Here is a 20,252-nt window from a genome sequence, read left to right as displayed (position 1 = left end):
ACAATAAAATGATAACAGAGATTTGAAATTTGCAGAAGATTTTTTTCCATCACTAAGCAGAATGAACATACATAGTGCTGAAGGCAAGGCTCCATATCTCAGCGGTTAGAGCACTGGTCTTGTAAACCAGGGGTCGTGAGTTCAAATCTCACTGGGGCCTAGTGCTACTTTCTTGTTACTGCTGCTAAAATATAAATTGCAGCTCCCAATGTTGAAATAGTTTACTCAAGAGCTTTAAGTGAGGAGAACCATTTCAATTTGGTCACACATTTGGATATTCAATTTGTACACAGAGTTATGATGTTCAGTCTAATCTGCAAATTGGTTCCAAGAGCATGTCTTAAAATTATTTTATTGTATTGACTCTGTTCATGCTGATAATCCCATCAGAATTTTTCAGTATCATTACAAACTGTAGAAAGAGCTTTTCCATAATTAAACTTTAAAGATAGCAACAATGGTATATACATTGTATTGTACCGTGCAGGAATCAACTTCATCAGTTGATCCAGAAGAGTTTTGAATTGACAACTGTAGCTGCCAGAAGGCTTTTTTGGTCATGTAAGCATATATAAAGAACAAATGCAAGCATACTCAAGGTAATGACCACTATTGGTCACAAATATCTCAATATAAAGACATTCTGTCATATCATTTTGAAGGCATTCCAGACTAAGGAGCACAAGGTTTGTGAGGCATGGAAAACATGACCAACATTTCCTCAATTTTATATATACACCTATTCAACATACAACAGCAAACTGAAAGTTTCTTTAAATTGTTTAATAGGTTATTAACTGCATGTCCCAAGCAGGCATTTCAGCAGTGGTCATTTGTTAAAAGTGTATATTTGGAGAGTGAGCTACAACTAATAATATCCAATAAGATTACTGAAATTTGAAGAAAACTCTTTTCCACCATAATTCAGACCCCGTATTGGTCACAGTTCTGGCTACTTATGTGGCTCCATAGCTCAGGGGTTAGAGCACTGGTCTCGTAAACCAGGGGTCATGAGGTCCAATCTCACTGGGACCTAGTGTTTCCCAATGTTAAAATAGTCTATGCAATATCTTTAAGTGAGGAGAACCATTTCAATTTGGATGGTTAATTTGGACAAAGACATATGATGTTCAGTCTAATCTGCTGATTGGTTACAAGAGCATGTCTAAAACATATTTGTTGCATTTTATTGGGCCGATTCTGTTCATGCTGATAGTTCCAACAAGTTTTTCACTATTATTATGAAACTATGGTAAGAGCTTTACAATAATTTTACTTTAATGATAGCAAAAAAACACACACATTAGGAGGTTTTTAATACTTCTCACCCTGTTGTACACCTGTTCTGTTTCTGCTGACAGGCATGGTATTATCATTTCAGCTCACTACAGGACACTCTAACACAAAGTTGGAGAGCCATTAAAAATATGTCCAACTTTTTCAATATTTTCTATATAATTCAATTCAAGCAAAGACAGCTAATTTTTGCATTTATTTGATTTTCTGAAAAAGTTATATACTACATGCCTCAATCAAGGATATTGCAAATTTGTAGAATTTTTTTGTGAAAAGTCTACATTGGGACAAAAAGCGACAATAAAATGATAACAGAGATTTGAAATTTGCAGAAGTTTTTTTTCCATCACTAAGCAGAATGAACATACATAGTGCTGAAGGCAAGGCTCCATAGCTCAGGGGTTAGAGCACTGGTCTTGTAAACCAGGGGTCGTGAGTTCAAATCTCACTGGGGCCTAGTGCTACTTTCTTGTTACTGCTGCTAAAATATAAATTGCAGCTCCCAATGTTGAAATAGTCTGCTCAAGAGCTTTAAGTGAGGAGAACCATTTCAATTTGGTCACACATTTGGATATTCAATTTGTACACAGAGTTATGATGTTCAGTCTAATCTGCAAATTGGTTCCAAGAGCATGTCTTAAAATTATTTTATTGTATTGACTCTGTTCATGCTGATAATCCCATCATAATTTTTCAGTATCATTACAAACTGTAGAAAGAGCTTTTCCATAATTAAACTTTAAAGATAGCAACAATGGTATATACATTGTATTGTACCGTGCAGGAATCAACTTCATCAGTTGATCCAGAAGAGTTTTGAATTGACAACTGTAGCTGCCAGAAGGCTTTTTTGGTCATGTAAGCATATATAAAGAACAAATGCAAGCATACTCAAGGTAATGACCACTATTGGTCACAAATATCTCAATATAAAGACATTCTGTCATATCATTTTGAAGGCATTCCAGACTAAGGAGCACAAGGTTTGTGAGGCATGGAAAACATGACCAACATTTCCTCAATTTTATATATACACCTATTCAACATACAACAGCAAACTGAAAGTTTCTTTAAATTGTTTAATAGGTTATTAACTGCATGTCCCAAGCAGGCATTTCAGCAGTGGTCATTTGTTAAAAGTGTATATTTGGAGAATGAGCTACAACTAATAATATCCAATAAGATTACTGAAATTTGAAGAAAACTCTTTTCCACCATAATTCAGACCCCGTATTGGTCACAGTTCTGGCTACTTATGTGGCTCCATAGCTCAGGGGTTAGAGCACTGGTCTCGTAAACCAGGGGTCATGAGGTCCAATCTCACTGGGACCTAGTGTTTCCCAATGTTAAAATAGTCTATGCAATATCTTTAAGTGAGGAGAACCATTTCAATTTGGATGGTTAATTTGGACAAAGACATATGATGTTCAGTCTAATCTGCTGATTGGTTACAAGAGCATGTCTAAAACATATTTGTTGCATTTTATTGGGCCGATTCTGTTCATGCTGATAGTTCCAACAAGTTTTTCACTATTATTATGAAACTATGGTAAGAGCTTTCCAATAATTTTACTTTAATGATAGCAAAAAAACACACACATTAGGAGGTTTTTAATACTTCTCACCCTGTTGTACACCTGTTCTGTTTCTGCTGACAGGCATGGTATTATCATTTCAGCTCACTACAGGACACTCTAACACAAAGTTGGAGAGCCATTAAAAATATGTCCAACTTTTTCAATATTTTCTATATAATTCAATTCAAGCAAAGACAGCTAATTTTTGCATTTATTTGATTTTCTGAAAAAGTTATATACTACATGCCTCAATCAAGGATATTGCAAATTTGTAGAATTTTTTTGTAAAAAGTCTACATTGGGACAAAAAGCGACAATAAAATGATAACAGAGATTTGAAATTTGCAGAAGATTTTTTTCCATCACTAAGCAGAATGAACATACATCATGCTGAAGGCAAGGCTCCATAGCTCAGGGGTTAGAGCACTGGTCTTGTAAACCAGGGGTCGTGAGTTCAAATCTCACTGGGGCCTAGTGCTACTTTCTTGTTACTGCTGCTAAAATATAAATTGCAGCTCCCAATGTTGAAATAGTCTGCTCAAGAGCTTTAAGTGAGGAGAACCATTTCAATTTGGTCACACATTTGGATATTCAATTTGTACACAGAGTTATGATGTTCAGTCTAATCTGCAAATTCTATGTCTTAAAATTATTTTATTGTACTGATTCTGTTCATGCTGATAATCCCATCAAAATTTTTCAGTATCATTACAAACTGTAGAAAGAGCTTTTCCATAATTAAACTTTAAAGATAGCAACAATGGTATATACATTGTATTGTACCATGCAGGAATCAACTTCATCAGTTGATCCAGAAGAGTTTTGAATTGACAACTGTAGCTGCCAGAAGGCTTTTTTGGTCATGTAAGCATATATAAAGTACAAATGCAAGCATACTCAAGGTAATGACCACTATTGGTCACAAATATCTCAATATAAAGACATTCTGTCATATCATTTTGAAGGCATTCCAGACTAAGGAGCACAAGGTTTGTGAGGCATGAAAACATGACCAACATTTCCTCAATTTTATATATACACCTATTCAACATACAGCAGCAAACTGAAAGTTTCTTTAAATTGTTTAATAGGTTATTAACTGCATGTCCCAAGCAGGCATTTCAGCAGTGGTCATTTGTTAAAAGTGTATATTTGGAGAATGAGCTACAACTAATAATATCCAATAAGATTACTGAAATTTGAAGAAAACTCTTTTCCACCATAATTCAGACCCCGTATTGGTCACAGTTCTGGCTACTTATGTGGCTCCATAGCTCAGGGGTTAGAGCACTGGTCTCATAAACCAGGGGTCATGAGGTCCAATCTCACTGGGACCTAGTGTTTCCCAATGTTAAAATAGTCTATGCAATATCTTTAAGTGAGGAGAACCATTTCAATTTGGTCACATATTTGGATGGTTAATTTGGACAAAGACATATGATGTTCAGTCTAATCTGCTGATTGGTTACAAGAGCATGTCTAAAACATATTTGTTGCATTTTATTGGGCCGATTCTGTTCATGCTGATAGTTCCAACAAGTTTTTCACTATTATTATGAAACTATGGTAAGAGCTTTCCAATAATTTTACTTTAATGATAGCAAAAAAACACACACATTAGGAGGTTTTTAATACTTCTCACCCTGTTGTACACCTGTTCTGTTTCTGCTGACAGGCATGGTATTATCATTTCAGCTCACTACAGGACACTCTAACACAAAGTTGGAGAGCCATTAAAAATATGTCCAACTTTTTCAATATTTTCTATATAATTCAATTCAAGCAAAGACAGCTAATTTTTGCATTTATTTGATTTTCTGAAAAAGTTATATACTACATGCCTCAATCAAGGATATTGCAAATTTGTAGAATTTTTTTGTAAAAAGTCTACATTGGGACAAAAAGCGACAATAAAATGATAACAGAGATTTGAAATTTGCAGAAGATTTTTTTCCATCACTAAGCAGAATGAACATACATCATGCTGAAGGCAAGGCTCCATAGCTCAGGGGTTAGAGCACTGGTCTTGTAAACCAGGGGTCGTGAGTTCAAATCTCACTGGGGCCTAGTGCTATTTTCTTGTTACTGCTGCTAAAATATAAATTGCAGCTCCCAATGTTGAAATAGTCTGCTCAAGAGCTTTAAGTGAGGAGAACCATTTCAATTTGGTCACACATTTGGATATTCAATTTGTACACAGAGTTATGATGTTCAGTCTAATCTGCAAATTGGTTCCAAGAGCATGTCTTAAAATTATTTTATTGTATTGACTCTGTTCATGCTGATAATCCCATCATAATTTTTCAGTATCATTACAAACTGTAGAAAGAGCTTTTCCATAATTAAACTTTAAAGATAGCAACAATGGTATATACATTGTATTGTACCGTGCAGGAATCAACTTCATCAGTTGATCCAGAAGAGTTTTGAATTGACAACTGTAGCTGCCAGAAGGCTTTTTTGGTCATGTAAGCATATATAAAGAACAAATGCAAGCATACTCAAGGTAATGACCACTATTGGTCACAAATATCTCAATATAAAGACATTCTGTCATATCATTTTGAAGGCATTCCAGACTAAGGAGCACAAGGTTTGTGAGGCATGGAAAACATGACCAACATTTCCTCAATTTTATATATACACCTATTCAACATACAACAGCAAACTGAAAGTTTCTTTAAATTGTTTAATAGGTTATTAACTGCATGTCCCAAGCAGGCATTTCAGCAGTGGTCATTTGTTAAAAGTGTATATTTGGAGAATGAGCTACAACTAATAATATCCAATAAGATTACTGAAATTTGAAGAAAACTCTTTTCCACCATAATTCAGACCCCGTATTGGTCACAGTTCTGGCTACTTATGTGGCTCCATAGCTCAGGGGTTAGAGCACTGGTCTCGTAAACCAGGGGTCATGAGGTCCAATCTCACTGGGACCTAGTGTTTCCCAATGTTAAAATAGTCTATGCAATATCTTTAAGTGAGGAGAACCATTTCAATTTGGATGGTTAATTTGGACAAAGACATATGATGTTCAGTCTAATCTGCTGATTGGTTACAAGAGCATGTCTAAAACATATTTGTTGCATTTTATTGGGCCGATTCTGTTCATGCTGATAGTTCCAACAAGTTTTTCACTATTATTATGAAACTATGGTAAGAGCTTTCCAATAATTTTACTTTAATGATAGCAAAAAAACACACACATTAGGAGGTTTTTAATACTTCTCACCCTGTTGTACACCTGTTCTGTTTCTGCTGACAGGCATGGTATTATCATTTCAGCTCACTACAGGACACTCTAACACAAAGTTGGAGAGCCATTAAAAATATGTCCAACTTTTTCAATATTTTCTATATAATTCAATTCAAGCAAAGACAGCTAATTTTTGCATTTATTTGATTTTCTGAAAAAGTTATATACTACATGCCTCAATCAAGGATATTGCAAATTTGTAGAATTTTTTTGTAAAAAGTCTACATTGGGACAAAAAGCGACAATAAAATGATAACAGAGATTTGAAATTTGCAGAAGATTTTTTTCCATCACTAAGCAGAATGAACATACATCATGCTGAAGGCAAGGCTCCATAGCTCAGGGGTTAGAGCACTGGTCTTGTAAACCAGGGGTCGTGAGTTCAAATCTCACTGGGGCCTAGTGCTACTTTCTTGTTACTGCTGCTAAAATATAAATTGCAGCTCCCAATGTTGAAATAGTCTGCTCAAGAGCTTTAAGTGAGGAGAACCATTTCAATTTGGTCACACATTTGGATATTCAATTTGTACACAGAGTTATGATGTTCAGTCTAATCTGCAAATTCTATGTCTTAAAATTATTTTATTGTACTGATTCTGTTCATGCTGATAATCCCATCAAAATTTTTCAGTATCATTACAAACTGTAGAAAGAGCTTTTCCATAATTAAACTTTAAAGATAGCAACAATGGTATATACATTGTATTGTACCATGCAGGAATCAACTTCATCAGTTGATCCAGAAGAGTTTTGAATTGACAACTGTAGCTGCCAGAAGGCTTTTTTGGTCATGTAAGCATATATAAAGTACAAATGCAAGCATACTCAAGGTAATGACCACTATTGGTCACAAATATCTCAATATAAAGACATTCTGTCATATCATTTTGAAGGCATTCCAGACTAAGGAGCACAAGGTTTGTGAGGCATGAAAACATGACCAACATTTCCTCAATTTTATATATACACCTATTCAACATACAGCAGCAAACTGAAAGTTTCTTTAAATTGTTTAATAGGTTATTAACTGCATGTCCCAAGCAGGCATTTCAGCAGTGGTCATTTGTTAAAAGTGTATATTTGGAGAATGAGCTACAACTAATAATATCCAATAAGATTACTGAAATTTGAAGAAAACTCTTTTCCACCATAATTCAGACCCCGTATTGGTCACAGTTCTGGCTACTTATGTGGCTCCATAGCTCAGGGGTTAGAGCACTGGTCTCATAAACCAGGGGTCATGAGGTCCAATCTCACTGGGACCTAGTGTTTCCCAATGTTAAAATAGTCTATGCAATATCTTTAAGTGAGGAGAACCATTTCAATTTGGTCACATATTTGGATGGTTAATTTGGACAAAGACATATGATGTTCAGTCTAATCTGCTGATTGGTTACAAGAGCATGTCTAAAACATATTTGTTGCATTTTATTGGGCCGATTCTGTTCATGCTGATAGTTCCAACAAGTTTTTCACTATTATTATGAAACTATGGTAAGAGCTTTCCAATAATTTTACTTTAATGATAGCAAAAAAACACACACATTAGGAGGTTTTTAATACTTCTCACCCTGTTGTACACCTGTTCTGTTTCTGCTGACAGGCATGGTATTATCATTTCAGCTCACTACAGGACACTCTAACACAAAGTTGGAGAGCCATTAAAAATATGTCCAACTTTTTCAATATTTTCTATATAATTCAATTCAAGCAAAGGCAGCTAATTTTTGCATTTATTTGATTTTCTGAAAAAGTTATATACTACATGCCTCAATCAAGGATATTGCATATTTGTAGAATTTTTTTGTGAAAAGTCTACATTGGGACAAAAAGGGACAATAAAATGATAACAGAGATTTGAAATTTGCAGAAGATTTTTTTCCATCACTAAGCAGAATAAACATACATAGTGCTGAAGGCAAGGCTCCATAGCTCAGGGGTTAGAGCACTGGTCTTGTAAACCAGGGGTTGTGAGTTCAAATCTCACTGGGGCCTAGTGCTACTTTCTTGTTACTGCTGCTAAAATATAAATTGCAGCTCCCAATGTTGAAATAGTCTGCTCAAGAGCTTTAAGTGAGGAGAACCATTTCAATTTGGTCACACATTTGGATATTCAATTTGTACACAGAGTTATGATGTTCAGTCTAATCTGCAAATTGGTTCCAAGAGCATGTCTTAAAATTATTTTATTGTACTGATTCTGTTCATGCTGATAATCCCATCATAATTTTTCAGTATCATTACAAACTGTAGAAAGAGCTTTTCCATAATTAAACTTTAAAGATAGCAACAATGGTATATACATTGTATTAATCTGTATTGTACCGTGCAGGAATCAACTTCATCAGTTGATCCAGAAGAGTTTTGAATTGACAACTGTAGCTGCCAGAAGGCTTTTTTGGTCATGTAAGCATATATAAAGTACAAATGCAAGCATACTCAAGGTAATGACCACTATTGGTCACAAATATCTCAATATAAAGACATTCTGTCATATCATTTTGAAGGCATTCCAGACTAAGGAGCACAAGGTTTGTGAGGCATGGAAAACATGACCAACATTTCCTCAATTTTATATATACACCTATTCAACATACAGCAGCAAACTGAAAGTTTCTTTAAATTGTTTAATAGGTTATTAACTGCATGTCGCAAGCAGGCATTTTAGCAGTGGTCATTTGTTAAAAGTGTATATTTGGAGAATGAGCTACAACTAATAATATCCAATAAGATTACTGAAATTTGAAGAAAACTCTTTTCCACCATAATTCAGACCCCGTATTGGTCACAGTTCTGGCTACTTATGTGGCTCCATAGCTCAGGGGTTAGAGCACTGGTCTCATAAACCAGGGGTCATGAGGTCCAATCTCACTGGGACCTAGTGTTTCCCAATGTTAAAATAGTCTATGCAATATCTTTAAGTGAGGAGAACCATTTCAATTTGGTCACATATTTGGATGGTTAATTTGGACAAAGACATATGATGTTCAGTCTAATCTGCTGATTGGTTACAAGAGCATGTCTAAAACATATTTGTTGCATTTTATTGGGCCGATTCTGTTCATGCTGATAGTTCCAACAAGTTTTTCACTATTATTATGAAACTATGGTAAGAGCTTTCCAATAATTTTACTTTAATGATAGCAAAAAAACACACACATTAGGTGGTTTTTATTACTTCTCACCCTGTTGTACACCTGTTCTGTTTCTGCTGACAGGCATGGTATTATCATTTCAGCTCACTACAGGACACTCTAACACAAAGTTGGAGAGCCATTAAAAATATGTCCAACTTTTTCAATATTTTCTATATAATTCAATTCAAGCAAAGACAGCTAATTTTTGCATTTATTTGATTTTCTGAAAAAGTTATATACTACATGCCTCAATCAAGGATATTGCAAATTTGTAGAATTTTTTTGTGAAAAGTCTACATTGGGACAAAAAGCGACAATAAAATGATAACAGAGATTTGAAATTTGCAGAAGATTTTTTTCCATCACTAAGCAGAATGAACATACATAGTGCTGAAGGCAAGGCTCCATAGCTCAGGGGTTAGAGCACTGGTCTTGTAAACCAGGGGTCGTGAGTTCAAATCTCACTGGGGCCTAGTGCTACTTTCTTGTTACTGCTGCTAAAATATAAATTGCAGCTCCCAATGTTGAAATAGTCTGCTCAAGAGCTTTAAGTGAGGAGAACCATTTCAATTTGGTCACACATTTGGATATTCAATTTGTACACAGAGTTATGATGTTCAGTCTAATCTGCAAATTCCATGTCTTAAAATTATTTTATTGTACTGATTCTGTTCATGCTGATAATCCCATCAAAATTTTTCAGTATCATTACAAACTGTAGAAAGAGCTTTTCCATAATTAAACTTTAAAGATAGCAACAATGGTATATACATTGTATTGTACCGTGCAGGAATCAACTTCATCAGTTGATCCAGAAGAGTTTTGAATTGACAACTGTAGCTGCCAGAAGGCTTTTTTGGTCATGTAAGCATATATAAAGAACAAATGCAAGCATACTCAAGGTAATGACCACTATTGGTCACAAATATCTCAATATAAAGACATTCTGTCATATCATTTTGAAGGCATTCCAGACTAAGGAGCACAAGGTTTGTGAGGCATGGAAAACATGACCAACATTTCCTCAATTTTATATATACACCTATTCAACATACAACAGCAAACTGAAAGTTTCTTTAAATTGTTTAATAGGTTATTAACTGCATGTCCCAAGCAGGCATTTCAGCAGTGGTCATTTGTTAAAAGTGTATATTTGGAGAATGAGCTACAACTAATAATATCCAATAAGATTACTGAAATTTGAAGAAAACTCTTTTCCACCATAATTCAGACCCCGTATTGGTCACAGTTCTGGCTACTTATGTGGCTCCATCTCTCAGGGGTTAGAGCACTGGTCTCGTAAACCAGGGGTCATGAGGTCCAATCTCACTGGGACCTAGTGTTTCCCAATGTTAAAATAGTCTATGCAATATCTTTAAGTGAGGAGAACCATTTCAATTTGGTCACATATTTGGATGGTTAATTTGGACAAAGACATATGATGTTCACTCTAATCTGCTGATTGGTTACAAGAGCATGTCTAAAACATATTTGTTGCATTTTATTGGGCCGATTCTGTTCATGCTGATAGTTCCAACAAGTTTTTCACTATTATTATGAAACTATGGTAAGAGCTTTACAATAATTTTACTTTAATGATAGCAAAAAAACACACACATTAGGAGGTTTTTAATACTTCTCACCCTGTTGTACACCTGTTCTGTTTCTGCTGACAGGCATGGTATTATCATTTCAGCTCACTACAGGACACTCTAACACAAAGTTGGAGAGCCATTAAAAATATGTCCAACTTTTTCAATATTTTCTATATAATTCAATTCAAGCAAAGACAGCTAATTTTTGCATTTATTTGATTTTCTGAAAAAGTTATATACTACATGCCTCAATCAAGGATATTGCAAATTTGTAGAATTTTTTTGTGAAAAGTCTACATTGGGACAAAAAGCGACAATAAAATGATAACAGAGATTTGAAATTTGCAGAAGATTTTTTTCCATCACTAAGCAGAATGAGCATACATAGTGCTGAAGGCAAGGCTCCATAGCTCAGGGGTTAGAGCACTGGTCTTGTAAACCAGGGGTCGTGAGTTCAAATCTCACTGGGGCCTAGTGCTACTTTCTTGTTACTGCTGCTAAAATATAAATTGCAGCTCCCAATGTTGAAATAGTCTGCTCAAGAGCTTTAAGTGAGGAGAACCATTTCAATTTGGTCACACATTTGGATATTCAATTTGTACACAGAGTTATGATGTTCAGTCTAATCTGCAAATTGGTTCCAAGAGCATGTCTTAAAATTATTTTATTGTATTGACTCTGTTCATGCTGATAATCCCATCATAATTTTTCAGTATCATTACAAACTGTAGAAAGAGCTTTTCCATAATTAAACTTTAAAGATAGCAACAATGGTATATACATTGTATTGTACCGTGCAGGAATCAACTTCATCAGTTGATCCAGAAGAGTTTTGAATTGACAACTGTAGCTGCCAGAAGGCTTTTTTGGTCATGTAAGCATATATAAAGAACAAATGCAAGCATACTCAAGGTAATGACCACTATTGGTCACAAATATCTCAATATAAAGACATTCTGTCATATCATTTTGAAGGCATTCCAGACTAAGGAGCACAAGGTTTGTGAGGCATGGAAAACATGACCAACATTTCCTCAATTTTATATATACACCTATTCAACATACAACAGCAAACTGAAAGTTTCTTTAAATTGTTTAATAGGTTATTAACTGCATGTCCCAAGCAGGCATTTCAGCAGTGGTCATTTGTTAAAAGTGTATATTTGGAGAATGAGCTACAACTAATAATATCCAATAAGATTACTGAAATTTGAAGAAAACTCTTTTCCACCATAATTCAGACCCCGTATTGGTCACAGTTCTGGCTACTTATGTGGCTCCATAGCTCAGGGGTTAGAGCACTGGTCTCGTAAACCAGGGGTCATGAGGTCCAATCTCACTGGGACCTAGTGTTTCCCAATGTTAAAATAGTCTATGCAATATCTTTAAGTGAGGAGAACCATTTCAATTTGGTCACATATTTGGATGGTTAATTTGGACAAAGACATATGATGTTCAGTCTAATCTGCTGATTGGTTACAAGAGCATGTCTAAAACATATTTGTTGCATTTTATTGGGCCGATTCTGTTCATGCTGATAGTTCCAACAAGTTTTTCACTATTATTATGAAACTATGGTAAGAGCTTTCCAATAATTTTACTTTAATGATAGCAAAAAAACACACACATTAGGTGGTTTTTATTACTTCTCACCCTGTTGTACACCTGTTCTGTTTCTGCTGACAGGCATGGTATTATCATTTCAGCTCACTACAGGACACTCTAACACAAAGTTGGAGAGCCATTAAAAATATGTCCAACTTTTTCAATATTTTCTATATAATTCAATTCAAGCAAAGACAGCTAATTTTTGCATTTATTTGATTTTCTGAAAAAGTTATATACTACATGCCTCAATCAAGGATATTGCAAATTTGTAGAATTTTTTTGTGAAAAGTCTACATTGGGACAAAAAGCGACAATAAAATGATAACAGAGATTTGAAATTTGCGGAAGATTTTTTTCCATCACTAAGCAGAATGAACATACATAGTGCTGAAGGCAAGGCTCCATAGCTCAGGGGTTAGAGCACTGGTCTTGTAAACCAGGGGTCGTGAGTTCAAATCTCACTGGGGCCTAGTGCTACTTTCTTGTTACTGCTGCTAAAATATAAATTGCAGCTCCCAATGTTGAAATAGTCTGCTCAAGAGCTTTAAGTGAGGAGAACCATTTCAATTTGGTCACACATTTGGATATTCAATTTGTACACAGAGTTATGATGTTCAGTCTAATCTGCAAATTGGTTCCAAGAGCATGTCTTAAAATTATTTTATTGTATTGACTCTGTTCATGCTGATAATCCCATCATAATTTTTCAGTATCATTACAAACTGTAGAAAGAGCTTTTCCATAATTAAACTTTAAAGATAGCAACAATGGTATATACATTGTATTGTACCGTGCAGGAATCAACTTCATCAGTTGATCCAGAAGAGTTTTGAATTGACAACTGTAGCTGCCAGAAGGCTTTTTTGGTCATGTAAGCATATATAAAGAACAAATGCAAGCATACTCAAGGTAATGACCACTATTGGTCACAAATATCTCAATATAAAGACATTCTGTCATATCATTTTGAAGGCATTCCAGACTAAGGAGCACAAGGTTTGTGAGGCATGGAAAACATGACCAACATTTCCTCAATTTTATATATACACCTATTCAACATACAACAGCAAACTGAAAGTTTCTTTAAATTGTTTAATAGGTTATTAACTGCATGTCCCAAGCAGGCATTTCAGCAGTGGTCATTTGTTAAAAGTGTATATTTGGAGAATGAGCTACAACTAATAATATCCAATAAGATTACTGAAATTTGAAGAAAACTCTGTTCCACCATAATTCAGACCCCGTATTGGTCACAGTTCTGGCTACTTATGTGGCTCCATAGCTCAGGGGTTAGAGCACTGGTCTCGTAAACCAGGGGTCATGAGGTCCAATCTCACTGGGACCTAGTGTTTCCCAATGTTAAAATAGTCTATGCAATATCTTTAAGTGAGGAGAACCATTTCAATTTGGTCACATATTTGGATGGTTAATTTGGACAAAGACATATGATGTTCACTCTAATCTGCTGATTGGTTACAAGAGCATGTCTAAAACATATTTGTTGCATTTTATTGGGCCGATTCTGTTCATGCTGATAGTTCCAACAAGTTTTTCACTATTATTATGAAACTATGGTAAGAGCTTTCCAATAATTTTACTTTAATGATAGCAAAAAAACACACACATTAGGAGGTTTTTAATACTTCTCACCCTGTTGTACACCTGTTCTGTTTCTGCTGACAGGCATGGTATTATCATTTCAGCTCACTACAGGACACTCTAACACAAAGTTGGAGAGCCATTAAAAATATGTCCAACTTTTTCAATATTTTCTATATAATTCAATTCAAGCAAAGACAGCTAATTTTTGCATTTATTTGATTTTCTGAAAAAGTTATATACTACATGCCTCAATCAAGGATATTGCAAATTTGTAGAATTTTTTTGTAAAAAGTCTACATTGGGACAAAAAGCGACAATAAAATGATAACAGAGATTTGAAATTTGCAGAAGATTTTTTTCCATCACTAAGCAGAATGAACATACATCGTGCTGAAGGCAAGGCTCCATAGCTCAGGGGTTAGAGCACTGGTCTTGTAAACCAGGGGTCGTGAGTTCAAATCTCACTGGGGCCTAGTGCTACTTTCTTGTTACTGCTGCTAAAATATAAATTGCAGCTCCCAATGTTGAAATAGTCTGCTCAAGAGCTTTAAGTGAGGAGAACCATTTCAATTTGGTCACACATTTGGATATTCAATTTGTACACAGAGTTATGATGTTCAGTCTAATCTGCAAATTCCATGTCTTAAAATTATTTTATTGTACTGATTCTGTTCATGCTGATAATCCCATCAAAATTTTTCAGTATCATTACAAACTGTAGAAAGAGCTTTTCCATAATTAAACTTTAAAGATAGCAACAATGGTATATACATTGTATTGTACCATGCAGGAATCAACTTCATCAGTTGATCCAGAAGAGTTTTGAATTGACAACTGTAGCTGCCAGAAGGCTTTTTTGGTCATGTAAGCATATATAAAGTACAAATGCAAGCATACTCAAGGTAATGACCACTATTGGTCACAAATATCTCAATATAAAGACATTCTGTCATATCATTTTGAAGGCATTCCAGACTAAGGAGCACAAGGTTTGTGAGGCATGAAAACATGACCAACATTTCCTCAATTTTATATATACACCTATTCAACATACAGCAGCAAACTGAAAGTTTCTTTAAATTGTTTAATAGGTTATTAACTGCATGTCGCAAGCAGGCATTTCAGCAGTGGTCATTTGTTAAAAGTGTATATTTGGAGAATGAGCTACAACTAATAATATCCAATAAGATTACTGAAATTTGAAGAAAACTCTTTTCCACCATAATTCAGACCCCGTATTGGTCACAGTTCTGGCTACTTATGTGGCTCCATAGCTCAGGGGTTAGAGCACTGGTCTCATAAACCAGGGGTCATGAGGTCCAATCTCACTGGGACCTAGTGTTTCCCAATGTTAAAATAGTCTATGCAATATCTTTAAGTGAGGAGAACCATTTCAATTTGGTCACATATTTGGATGGTTAATTTGGACAAAGACATATGATGTTCAGTCTAATCTGCTGATTGGTTACAAGAGCATGTCTAAAACATATTTGTTGCATTTTATTGGGCCGATTCTGTTCATGCTGATAGTTCCAACAAGTTTTTCACTATTATTATGAAACTATGGTAAGAGCTTTCCAATACTTTTACTTTAATGATAGCACAAAAACACACACATTAGGAGGTTTTTAATACTTCTCACCCTGTTGTACACCTGTTCTGTTTCTGCTGACAGGCATGGTATTATCATTTCAGCTCACTACAGGACACTCTAACACAAAGTTGGAGAGCCATTAAAAATATGTCCAACTTTTTCAATATTTTCTATATAATTCAATTCAAGCAAAGACAGCTAATTTTTGCATTTATTTGATTTTCTGAAAAAGTTATATACTACATGCCTCAATCAAGGATATTGCATATTTGTAGAATTTTTTTGTGAAAAGTCTACATTGGGACAAAAAGCGACAATAAAATGATAACAGAGATTTAAAATTTGCAGAAGATTTTTTTCCATCACTAAGCAGAATGAACATACATAGTGCTGAAGGCAAGGCTCCATAGCTGAGGGGTTAGAGCACTGGTCTTGTAAACCAGGGGTTGTGAGTTCAAATCTCACTGTGGCCTAGTGCTACTTTCTTGTTACTGCTGCTAAAATATAAATTGCAGCTCCCAATGTTGAAATAGTCTGCTCAAGAGCTTTAAGTGAGGAGAACCATTTCAATTTGGTCACACATTTGGATATTCAATTTGTACACAGAGTTATGATGTTCAGTCTAATCTGCAAATTGGTTCCAAGAGCATGTCTTAAAATTATTTTATTGTACTGATTCTGTTCATGCTGATAATCCCATCATAATTTTTCAGTATCATTACAAACTGTAGAAAGAGCTTTTCCATAATTAAACTTTAAAGATAGCAACAATGGTATATACATTGTATTAATCTGTATTGTACCGTGCAGGAATCAACTTCATCAGTTGATCCAGAAGAGTTTTGAATTGACAACTGTAGCTGCCAGAAGGCTTTTTTGGTCATGTAAGCATATATAAAGTACAAATGCAAGCATACTCAAGGTAATGACCACTATTGGTCACAAATATCTCAATATAAAGACATTCTGTCATATCATTTTGAAGGCATTCCAGACTAAGGAGCACAAGGTTTGTGAGGCATGGAAAACATGACCAACATTTCCTCAATTTTATATATACACCTATTCAACATACAGCAGCAAACTGAAAGTTTCTTTAAATTGTTTAATAGGTTATTAACTGCATGTCGCAAGCAGGCATTTTAGCAGTGGTCATTTGTTAAAAGTGTATATTTGGAGAATGAGCTACAACTAATAATATCCAATAAGATTACTGAAATTTGAAGAAAACTCTTTTCCACCATAATTCAGACCCCGTATTGGTCACAGTTCTGGCTACTTATGTGGCTCCATAGCTCAGGGGTTAGAGCACTGGTCTCATAAACCAGGGGTCATGAGGTCCAATCTCACTGGGACCTAGTGTTTCCCAATGTTAAAATAGTCTATGCAATATCTTTAAGTGAGGAGAACCATTTCAATTTGGTCACATATTTGGATGGTTAATTTGGACAAAGACATATGATGTTCAGTATAATCTGCTGATTGGTTACAAGAGCATGTCTAAAACATATTTGTTGCATTTTATTGGGCCGATTCTGTTCATGCTGATAGTTCCAACAAGTTTTTCACTATTATTATGAAACTATGGTAAGAGCTTTCCAATAATTTTACTTTAATGATAGCACAAAAACACACACATTAGGAGGTTTTTAATACTTCTCACCCTGTTGTACACCTGTTCTGTTTCTGCTGACAGGCATGGTATTATCATTTCAGCTCACTACAGGACACTCTAACACAAAGTTGGAGAGCCATTAAAAATATGTCCAACTTTTTCAATATTTTCTATATAATTCAATTCAAGCAAATACAGATAATTTTTGCATTTATTTGATTTTCTGAAAAAGTTATATACTACATGCCTCAATCAAGGATATTGCATATTTGTAGAATTTTTTTGTGAAAAGTCTACATTGGGACAAAAAGCGACAATAAAATGATAACAGAGATTTGAAATTTGCAGAAGATTTTTTTCCATCACTAAGCAGAATGAACATACATAGTGCTGAAGGCAAGGCTCCGTAGCTGAGGGGTTAGAGCACTGGTCTTGTAAACCAGGGGTTGTGAGTTCAAATCTCACTGGGGCCTAGTGCTACTTTCTTGTTACTGCTGCTAAAATATAAATTGCAGCTCCCAATGTTGAAATAGTCTGCTCAAGAGCTTTAAGTGAGGAGAACCATTTCAATTTGGTCACACATTTGGATATTCAATTTGTACACAGAGTTATGATGTTCAGTCTAATCTGCAAATTGGTTCCAAGAGCATGTCTTAAAATTATTTTATTGTATTGACTCTGTTCATGCTGATAATCCCATCATCATTTTTCAGTATCATTACAAACTGTAGAAAGAGCTTTTCCATAATTAAACTTTAAAGATAGCAACAATGGTATATACATTGTATTGTACCGTGCATGAATCAACTTCATCAGTTGATCCAGAAGAGTTTTGAATTGACAACTGTAGCTGCCAGAAGGCTTTTTTGGTCATGTAAGCATATATAAAGTACAAATGCAAGCATACTCAAGGTAATGACCACTATTGGTCACAAATATCTCAATATAAAGACATTCTGTCATATCATTTTGAAGGCATTCCAGACTAAGGAGCACAAGGTTTGTGAGGCATGGAAAACATGACCAACATTTCCTCAATTTTATATATACACCTATTCAACATACAGCAGCAAACTGAAAGTTTCTTTAAATTGTTTAATAGGTTATTAACTGCATGTCCCAAGCAGGCATTTCAGCAGTGGTCATTTGTTAAAAGTGTATATTTGGAGAATGAGCTACAACTAATAATATCCAATAAGATTACTGAAATTTGAAGAAAACTCTTTTCCACCATAATTCAGACCCCGTATTGGTCACAGTTCTGGCTACTTATGTGGCTCCATCTCTCAGGGGTTAGAGCACTGGTCTCGTAAACCAGGGGTCATGAGGTCCAATCTCACTGGGACCTAGTGTTTCCCAATGTTAAAATAGTCTATGCAATATCTTTAAGTGAGGAGAACCATTTCAATTTGGTCACATATTTGGATGGTTAATTTGGACAAAGACATATGATGTTCAGTCTAATCTGCTGATTGGTTACAAGAGCATGTCTAAAACATATTTGTTGCATTTTATTGGGCCGATTCTGTTCATGCTGATAGTTCCAACAAGTTTTTCACTATTATTATGAAACTATGGTAAGAGCTTTCCAATAATTTTACTTTAATGATAGCAAAAAAACACACACATTAGGAGGTTTTTAATACTTCTCACCCTGTTGTACACCTGTTCTGTTTCTGCTGACAGGCATGGTATTATCATTTCAGCTCACTACAGGACACTCTAACACAAAGTTGGAGAGCCATTAAAAATATGTCCAACTTTTTCAATATTTTCTATATAATTCAATTCAAGCAAAGACAGCTAATTTTTGCATTTATTTGATTTTCTGAAAAAGTTATATACTACATGCCTCAATCAAGGATATTGCAAATTTGTAGAATTTTTTTGTGAAAAGTCTACATTGGGACAAAAAGCGACAATAAAATGATAACAGAGATCTGAAATTTGCAGAAGATTTTTTTCCATCACTAAGCAGAATGAACATACATAGTGCTGAAGGCAAGGCTCCATAGCTCAGGGGTTAGAGCACTGGTCTTGTAAACCAGGGGTCTTGAGTTCAAATCTCACTGGGGCCTAGTGCTACTTTCTTGTTACTGCTGCTAAAATATAAATTGCAGCTCCCAATGTTGAAATAGTCTGCTCAAGAGCTTTAAGTGAGGAGAACCATTTCAATTTGGTCACACATTTGGATATTCAATTTGTACACAGAGTTATGATGTTCAGTCTAATCTGCAAATTGGTTCCAAGAGCATGTCTTAAAATTATTTTATTGTACTGATTCTGTTCATGCTGATAATCCCATCATAATTTTTCAGTATCATTACAAACTGTAGAAAGAGCTTTTCCATAATTAAACTTTAAAGATAGCAACAATGGTATATACATTGTATTAATCTGTATTGTACCGTGCAGGAATAAACTTCATCAGTTGATCCAGAAGAGTTTTGAATTGACAACTGTAGCTGCCAGAAGGCTTTTTTGGTCATGTAAGCATATATAAAGTACAAATGCAAGCATACACAAGGTAATGACCACTATTGGTCACAAATATCTCAATATAAAGACATTCTGTCATATCATTTTGAAGGCATTCCAGACTAAGGAGCACAAGGTTTGTGAGGCATGGAAAACATGACCAACATTTCCTCAATTTTATATATACACCTATTCAACATACAACAGCAAACTGAAAGTTTCTTTAAATTGTTTAATAGGTTATTAACTGCATGTCCCAAGCAGGCATTTCAGCAGTGGTCATTTGTTAAAAGTGTATATTTGGAGAATGAGCTACAACTAATAATATCCAATAAGATTACTGAAATTTGAAGAAAACTCTTTTCCACCATAATTCAGACCCCGTATTGGTCACAGTTCTGGCTACTTATGTGGCTCCATCTCTCAGGGGTTAGAGCACTGGTCTCGTAAACCAGGGGTCATGAGGTCCAATCTCACTGGGACCTAGTGTT

General features: G+C 35.0%; 13 non-coding genes across 13 annotated transcripts; all 13 read left to right on the top strand.

Annotated features, from left to right (window-relative positions):
• The first annotated feature begins 87 nt into the window (after window positions 1-87).
• On the top strand, window positions 88-160 carry TRNAT-UGU (transfer RNA threonine (anticodon UGU)). Its single transcript has one exon. It is a non-coding gene; the product is annotated as a tRNA-Thr (tRNA).
• Window positions 161-1,680: 1,520 nt separating this feature from the next.
• Window positions 1,681-1,753, top strand: TRNAT-UGU (transfer RNA threonine (anticodon UGU)). The gene has a single exon. It is a non-coding gene; the product is annotated as a tRNA-Thr (tRNA).
• Window positions 1,754-3,273: 1,520 nt separating this feature from the next.
• TRNAT-UGU (transfer RNA threonine (anticodon UGU)) lies at window positions 3,274-3,346 on the top strand. The gene has a single exon. It is a non-coding gene; the product is annotated as a tRNA-Thr (tRNA).
• A 1,521-nt stretch (window positions 3,347-4,867) lies between these two features.
• Window positions 4,868-4,940, top strand: TRNAT-UGU (transfer RNA threonine (anticodon UGU)). The gene has a single exon. It is a non-coding gene; the product is annotated as a tRNA-Thr (tRNA).
• A 1,520-nt stretch (window positions 4,941-6,460) lies between these two features.
• Window positions 6,461-6,533, top strand: TRNAT-UGU (transfer RNA threonine (anticodon UGU)). Its single transcript has one exon. It is a non-coding gene; the product is annotated as a tRNA-Thr (tRNA).
• A 1,521-nt stretch (window positions 6,534-8,054) lies between these two features.
• On the top strand, window positions 8,055-8,127 carry TRNAT-UGU (transfer RNA threonine (anticodon UGU)). The gene has a single exon. It is a non-coding gene; the product is annotated as a tRNA-Thr (tRNA).
• A 1,542-nt stretch (window positions 8,128-9,669) lies between these two features.
• Window positions 9,670-9,742, top strand: TRNAT-UGU (transfer RNA threonine (anticodon UGU)). The gene has a single exon. It is a non-coding gene; the product is annotated as a tRNA-Thr (tRNA).
• A 1,522-nt stretch (window positions 9,743-11,264) lies between these two features.
• TRNAT-UGU (transfer RNA threonine (anticodon UGU)) lies at window positions 11,265-11,337 on the top strand. The gene has a single exon. It is a non-coding gene; the product is annotated as a tRNA-Thr (tRNA).
• Window positions 11,338-12,869: 1,532 nt separating this feature from the next.
• Window positions 12,870-12,942, top strand: TRNAT-UGU (transfer RNA threonine (anticodon UGU)). Its single transcript has one exon. It is a non-coding gene; the product is annotated as a tRNA-Thr (tRNA).
• Window positions 12,943-14,474: 1,532 nt separating this feature from the next.
• On the top strand, window positions 14,475-14,547 carry TRNAT-UGU (transfer RNA threonine (anticodon UGU)). Its single transcript has one exon. It is a non-coding gene; the product is annotated as a tRNA-Thr (tRNA).
• Window positions 14,548-16,068: 1,521 nt separating this feature from the next.
• On the top strand, window positions 16,069-16,141 carry TRNAT-UGU (transfer RNA threonine (anticodon UGU)). Its single transcript has one exon. It is a non-coding gene; the product is annotated as a tRNA-Thr (tRNA).
• A 1,542-nt stretch (window positions 16,142-17,683) lies between these two features.
• On the top strand, window positions 17,684-17,756 carry TRNAT-UGU (transfer RNA threonine (anticodon UGU)). The gene has a single exon. It is a non-coding gene; the product is annotated as a tRNA-Thr (tRNA).
• Window positions 17,757-19,288: 1,532 nt separating this feature from the next.
• Window positions 19,289-19,361, top strand: TRNAT-UGU (transfer RNA threonine (anticodon UGU)). The gene has a single exon. It is a non-coding gene; the product is annotated as a tRNA-Thr (tRNA).
• Window positions 19,362-20,252: the final 891 nt, after the last annotated feature.

Source organism: Pseudophryne corroboree, chromosome 11 (genome assembly GCF_028390025.1).
Source record: "Pseudophryne corroboree isolate aPseCor3 chromosome 11, aPseCor3.hap2, whole genome shotgun sequence".
Taxonomy (NCBI): Eukaryota; Metazoa; Chordata; class Amphibia; order Anura; family Myobatrachidae; genus Pseudophryne; species Pseudophryne corroboree.
This window is presented reverse-complemented; position numbering and strand designations above follow the sequence as displayed.